Here is a 7,299-nt window from a genome sequence, read left to right on the forward strand (position 1 = left end):
AAAATATGAAGCAATACGGTTAAGACTGTGAAGTCTGTATATTTCATATTAGGTTAAGTTTTGAAAATATTGCAAATGTTACAGCAATATAGTTAAAAAAAAACTGTGAAGTCTGTATTTTATTTTGAGTTAAAGGTTAATGCACTGTGGTAGGCTGAAGTCTGTTTACTTTTGTATTTATATATTTTGAATCATTTGTCTGTGATGGACTGGAGACCTGTCCAGGTGTCCCCTGCCTCTTGCACAGTGATGGCTGGACATGGGCACCAGTGACACCAGTGACCCATAAAAGAAGACGTGGGTAAAGAGGATGGATGGATGGATGAATTATTTGTTCCTGGATTTTTTTTTATTTATTTAGAAAAATCCAGGCAATTAAGCCAACCTAATACTGGCTATTAAATTACATAATTTTATGCACTCCTGTATTTGTTCCTATTTTTGGTATAAATATAAAATGATGCAAAAAGATTTGATACAGTAAAGAAGAATTATTGTTGTAAATAAATGTTATATTTGTTTACATTGTTGTTTAATCTTTTCAGCTTGTCAGTTACATTATTTAAACTAAATTTATGACCATTTCAACAGAAAAATTGTTTCTAAATAGAAAAATCTATTTTGAATTGATTCGTAACACCAAAAATTGGAATCGAATCGCCAGACACAGAGAGTCACACCCCTAGTTAACATTGAACCAATTTTGCACAAATAGGTAGTGTAATGTAAAATTCACACTCTTAGAACATACTGAATGTCACTGTAAATTTCGTGTTGCTCTACGGAATGAAAACATCTGCTGCAGTAACTATTTTAAGTTATTAGTGTCTTAGAATTTCTTTTTTGCCCATCTTCTCTTTAATGTTGGCTAAAGGTAAAAATGCCTCACCAAATGCCTTGGGTAACACGGTGAGCTTCACTATCTCCACCATTACAGCCATCTTGTTTGTTTGTCAGAGATTAGCTTGCCCTGGGTTACATTTCCTCGTGGGCAGCACAATCTTATGGTTGGCATCATGTTAATTGTGTCGTAAGCCTCTGTGAAGCTCAGGATTACCTTTAGGGTGCATTCACGCCAGTCCTGTTTAGTCCGCTTTAATTGAACTCTAGTCCGTTTGCCTAGATAGTCTGGTTCGTTTGGGGAGGTGTGAATGCTGATCAGGTAACAGGGGTCAGATAGGGATCGTTCAACGTCAAACTTTATACTTCCTGTTGTCAGGGGGCGTGGCTTAAGTGATGCCATGATTTGACCATTCAGTCTTGCAGGGGACCGGATGTGGATCAATCATTGAAGGTTTGATGTCTCAGACAGTTTTCATGTAGGAGCTATTAGCGTTTTGTTTTTCATGGCAAGTTTTCAAACTTTGAGGTTTGGCCCCGCCCCTTCAGCATGCTCTGAAACGAATCATTTAGATAACTTTGCGTCCCTCATGGCTTTTGACCAAAATGGCCAAGTTTGACACCGATTGAGTGACATCCCTAGGAGGAGTTGTTCAAATGCTGAGGTTGTAAGCTGCCAAAAAGGTGTGAAAATTGGGCCGGCATTCCAAAATGGCCACCTTCCTGTTTATCATACAACGTTTTTGCCAAAGGGTTTTCTGTGCATCTTGGGGAATTGGACAAGCGTACCAAATTTCATGTTTCTACGACAAACTAAGGTTAATGCGGAGGGTGTTTTGAAAATTTCTAGGTGGCGCTCTGGATCAGTTTCTGTTGCAATTTTTGCCACGCCCTTAAAATAAGTAATTTTTCACCAGTCCTGATGCGTCCGCCAAATTTGGTGACTTTTGGGATATGTTAAGGCCCCCAAAACGCAAATTCATTCTGCGGAAAAAATTGCAGCTCGGGCCTGAACAGAGCGATTACAGCAGCGCTTCACTGCTCGGGCCTAATTAATTTCAAATCAGACAATAAGCTCCTAAACTTATGTAGTAATGTGTTTGCTTTAAAGCACAAAGCAGGTTGGGATGCGATTTATCTTCATTTCATACAAGCAGCATCTACATTATAAACCTGGACTGTTGAGAGTCACTATGTGGGATCTGGGATTAGTGTTTCCCCTAGATAAGCTCCCTTGGCGGGGTGCTCGTCATATTTATTTGTGGGGGACGGGGGACGGACTGCGTCAACCACTGTGTACAAAATGAAAGTAAAATTTGGAGAAGATACAAACTGACCAGCACACAAAACTTTTAAAGAAAAGTAAATTAACATTTCACCACATTCAACCCAGAATTATAAAAATGTTTTACTTCAAAAGTCAAACTGTACTCTGATGCAACGACACACAAATAAATAACCAAGTGCAAAGATCAACCATCACACGCTGGGCCTGACGAACTTCCAATATCTTACACTGTCAGTTATCATCCTGAATATGATTTGACTGCACTGATTTCCTACCAGTTTAAAAAAAAAAGGAAGCTGGAAAAACTGGAACACAAACGACTTTCCCCAGAAACATAAAAGTTAAATACATAGCAGAAACATACATACATAGCGAGTCAGAGAGAATTTGAGACATGGAGACAGTCAAAGACTGAACACTAGATGGTTTCACCCACTGTGTCACCCTGAAAACTGCCGCCAGGCCACAGGGCCGCACACGTACAAAGCAACTTTATAGGTGGTCCTGAGTGTGTGCAAAAACAGAAATATGAAACTATGATGAAGAAGCAAGGTTTTATTAAAAAATATGAAGCTATGGATCAACAAAACCTTGTAAACATGAACAAGATTAAACCTTTGCACAACAAGTCTGACACCAAGTGAAAAAGCAGCCAACGTAAAAAAAAAAAACTGAAATACCTTCAGAAAGTCTGGAGAATTACTGATCAAGACCACATGAAGAAAGAGAAGAAGAAAATATAAAGAAATGAGAGCTGGATCAGGAGTTTTTCCTCAGCACTAAATGTTCACAGACTGAGTAGAAGACAAGTTTAGACAGGAAGAAAACCCTCTGATGTGACATTGAACAATGAGGGGGTGTTTAATTCTTTCACCCTGTAAACTGAAAATTGTGTCAAGTTGAGGGGACTCATTGCATCAAGAAATCTGAACAGATGAAGTTAAATATCTTAAAGAATCACAGGTAGTCGTTTCCTAAAATAAATCAGAGCCTGCTCTGTAAGCTGAGAGGAGCTGAACCAATCCGATCCAGGCTTTCAGAGAACACCAGTGGGGATGGTGCTGCTGAGGAACATATGGGAGCGATTTTATTCTGCAGACTGGATGACTCTGTTTGAAGGTCTGTCAGTAAGCTCTGAAGTCACATAGAGCTGAAACAAAGGAAGCAATCTACTTTTCAACATGCACTCACACATGTAAGACCAGAAAAATTCAAAGATGGTAAACCGCTCTGAAAAAATACAACTGATGGACTATTACTGAAAACAAGCTGAGAAACAGAACAGCTTCTGATTCCAAGTTGACAAAAAAAAGTTGTCAGTTGATGCCAGATGTGAAATAGGCCGTCTGAAAAACAATAAAACTTAAGAAATAGGAGCTAGAAAAACAGACAGCCTCAAGCAAAGCCAAAACTAGTCTTTAAGGCTGTCCTGGTCCAGTTTCAAGTTTTGTTTTATATTTTGCATTCTTTAAGTGTATAAAATGCAACATTTTATTAATATTGTCCAAAAACAACCTTCTCCCCTGGTTGAAAATCAGGTTGCACGGTGCACTGTGTTATCCAAACGTTAACTCGGTTCAAGATGGCCACCATTAGTCAACACAAAACTGGTTATAACTCGCGTTTAAAAAACACTGAACTAAAATATGGTGTGGTGATAGCTGAGTCATCCTCAATAAATACTAATATATAATGTTTGTCAAAATTTGACCAAAATGGCTTTAGCATCACCGTGTGTCAACATAAGATGATTTAAAGTTTTCCCTGTAGCAACACAATACTGTTTAAGAAGGAGATTCATTTCAATATGTAAACAACTCCTCCACCATGTTGGCAGCACAACTCACCTGCTCCACTACAAATGCAGTGTTTCCTCTACCATTATATAAGCAGGGCGCCCCGCCCTGTCAACAGAACCGCGCACCCTGTCTACCGAACTGACAAACAAAGCTGACAAAACAGAGGGTGTCAGCAGAACAAGGAAGCAGCACGTTAGAACCAAAAATCTTTATCGCTGGACAGTCTATTGTTCCTCTCTGAAGACACCTTTGAAAAAGACAATAAAAAAAAAAAGAAAAAGCAAAACTTTAAAGGTGACATGATACTTTTGTAATGTAAGCCCTCAGCTACTTATATTTTTAACCACTTTGTTCCATAGTATGATAGCAATGTCAAAATAACACTCATCCTTTACTTTATAAATCTAAAAGTCTTTGGGCTGGTCCTTTCTTCAGGGATTGTCACAGCGAACTAATTCGCACGAAGACTTGACGATTGTTTTTATGCCGGATGCCCCTCCTGATGCAACCACAGACCACTATCACAGCCCTCTGTGTGGAGTAGAGCTGCTATCTAGGGTGCCTGGGGGAGCAGATGGTGGGGGTTAAGGGCCTTGCTCAAGGGCTCAGAGTGGGACAACTAAGGGTGGAGGCAGGTGTGGGTGTTTCACCTTTCCCACGCACATTTTGATGTTGTTGGTCCAGGGGAATTTAACCGATGACCTTCTGATCACAGACCCACCTTCTCTAACCTCTACGCAACCACTCCCTATAAATCTAACAACGTGAACAATAAAGTCCATGCTCAATTCTAACAAAGTGAAGTTAAAAATACATTAAAACCCTTAAAATATCCTGAACTACATGCATTATTTAAGCCATCACAAGCTTTTCAGGCAGATGGTAACACTTCAAACAATGATTAAATTTGAAGAAGGCTTTACAGTAATAAAAATAGATACCACTCAACCGATGTTTAAATAAAAAATAAATTGTTTAAATGTTTTTACAGTTATTATTATCATTTAAAAAACTTAACAGTACTAAACACAAAGTTTTGTATGAAAATATCAGTCAAAGAAAAACTCAAGGACCAAACACATGCCACAAAACGGATAAGATTACTTCAAATCGACGTTCAGCACTGAAATATTCACAGAACTTAACCAGTTTTGATGCCCCACAGTACAGCAGATTTCAGACCCATAATCAGACCTCACATGGAGGCAGGACCTCACCTTCTCCAAACATTCCTGACCTTTTCCTCAAACACACTTTCTCTATACTCAGACAAAAAAAAAAAAAAAAAAAACCAAAAAAACGCCTTCAGGCACGTAATCAGCACTCTTCCTTCTTTCCTGCGCGTTGGTTATTATTCAAACCAGATGACAGATCGAATGATCCAATCAGAACTTGCAGTAAAAATCCAGGAGGCCTCCTGATTGGTGGGCTCTGCCTCCAGCTTTAGGATCAAAGGTTAATCTCTTCAAAGTGCAGAAGGAAAGAGGACAGGCTAATCAAGGAGAATCAGGGAGCTGTTCCACAGCAAACATCTTGCAGACTGAAAGTAGAAAGTGTGTGTTCATACCTGAATGGTTGCTCCGTGGGAGAACGGTGAGCGTGTCGGTGCAAGGCTCCATGGGAAATGTGGTCTAGGAGTAGAGGACCTGAAAAACAAACCGTAATGTTTAATTCAAACATCACTTTAGAGCAACCTTTCTATCATTGTGATGATTTTTTGGTGTGGTTTGTTTCAAACTGTTAAAGTCCCAATCCAGTTCACTATACATTGGTGCTAAGTCCCACACACATAGTATCAGTATAAAGTAGTAATATACCAGTAATAGTCCCAATCTTTTGGGACCAGAAATTAAGTACTGGTAACCTATATTTTTGGTAAAAGCTTCCACTAATAAAATCCCTCTGAATATCTGATTTGAACTGATTCCAGATGCTGATGAACTATCAAAACTTCTTTAAAGGCCACTTTCAGAACTCCTGGGCTTGAATCTTTGTCATGATTAGCTTTTTTCCTGACATCAGAGTGGTTTCTTGTTTGTGAGAAGATAAGTGTTGCAGTGTGGCTAACAGCTGGAGGAACCTCCTCTTCACCTCCTCCTACACACAGAGGCCTTTTTACTGAACGGAGAGCTCATCAAAGGAGTCTTTATTTAGTGAAGGAGGCCGGCACCAGGACAGTGAGTTAATGTTCACACTAAGAAAGTAGAGTTCTGCTCCAGCTGCTGGTTCATAGAGTCCAAACAGGAAGCTGTTTTCTTAGGGAACAAAATTTCAAAATGTCGAGTAATGAGAGAAAAAGTGTGGACGAAGAAGATAAGGATACCGGTACGGGTTAGCAGCTGAACTTACAGATGTGGGTTTTTATTTTTATGATGCAACTTGTTTACGTTTTTACACAATGAGAGTGATTTTCCAACCACACGTACAAACTACTGATGTTAGGCAACCCTTTCTCGCTTATAAACTTTATTAAACAATCAAAAATATTTCACAAGAAACAAATTTACCAATAGAACCGTTTAAAATTCAGATCTAGTCTTCATGTCTGTTTAGTTTCCTTCCAAGGAACAAGACTTCGTTTTACCAAGACTGGTAATTAGTCTTGCTCAGTGGTTTCAGATCAATTCTATTTTCTGTCATACTGCTAACTTTTGTATGTTTTATAGATTTAATTAAAGACATGGGAACAAATCGTGCTTCTGTGACACTGCTGATAACCAAGAAATAAAGATCCTATTCAAACTTGTATTGTGTGTTGACAACTCTATTTTTTTCCTTAGGCAAGACTTTTTAACAGAGTTAAAAACATTTCATTGAAAATATTGAAATACAATGGTTGAAACAGAGTGGAAAAAGCATTTGAAGTTTAATAAGAAAACTGAAATTACCTCTTAAAATTTTGGAGAAACATTCAAACCCATTTAAAACTACATGAGTGTAGATGTGTCAAAGTAAAATATAAATAAATGAGGACCTGGTCAGGATTTTATCAGCTCATATTTTTCAGGTTAGTTAGAAGAGACGCCTATAATCTGCAAAACGTTTTCTTCAACACAAAAAAAAGGTCTGTTCAATTCTTCTGCCCCTGACAACAAATCACACTGACAAATATTAAGGTTAAATATTTATATAATAATAATCCAGAAAGAGACATGAAGCAAGTCAGATTTCTGAAGGATAAACTGGCAGACATTTGTTTTAAATATTGAAGCCGTCACCTCCACTGGATGAAGACCACACTACCCTACTGCCGCCTACTAACACCCTCAGCTGGAAAAGATCTCAATATCATGTGGAAAACTGAGTTTACCAGCAGCTTCAGACAGTGTGTGTGTGTGTGTGTGTGTGTGTGTGTGTGTGTGTGTGTGTGTG

The 7,299-nt window shown here is 38.6% G+C and overlaps 1 long non-coding RNA gene across 1 annotated transcript in view; it reads right to left on the reverse strand.

The window, feature by feature from the left end:
* The window catches only part of LOC119419851, a 42,212-nt gene that overhangs the window by 13,821 nt on the left and 21,092 nt on the right, over positions 1 to 7,299 (reverse strand). The window contains exon 2 of the long non-coding RNA XR_005187277.1: positions 5,495 to 5,573. This is a non-coding gene — a long non-coding RNA (uncharacterized LOC119419851). The remainder of the gene's footprint in view (positions 1 to 5,494; positions 5,574 to 7,299) is intronic.

The sequence above is a fragment of the Nematolebias whitei genome, chromosome 1 (assembly GCF_014905685.2).
Source record: "Nematolebias whitei isolate Nwh7 chromosome 1, NemWhi1, whole genome shotgun sequence".
Lineage (NCBI taxonomy): Eukaryota > Metazoa > Chordata > Actinopteri > Cyprinodontiformes > Rivulidae > Nematolebias > Nematolebias whitei.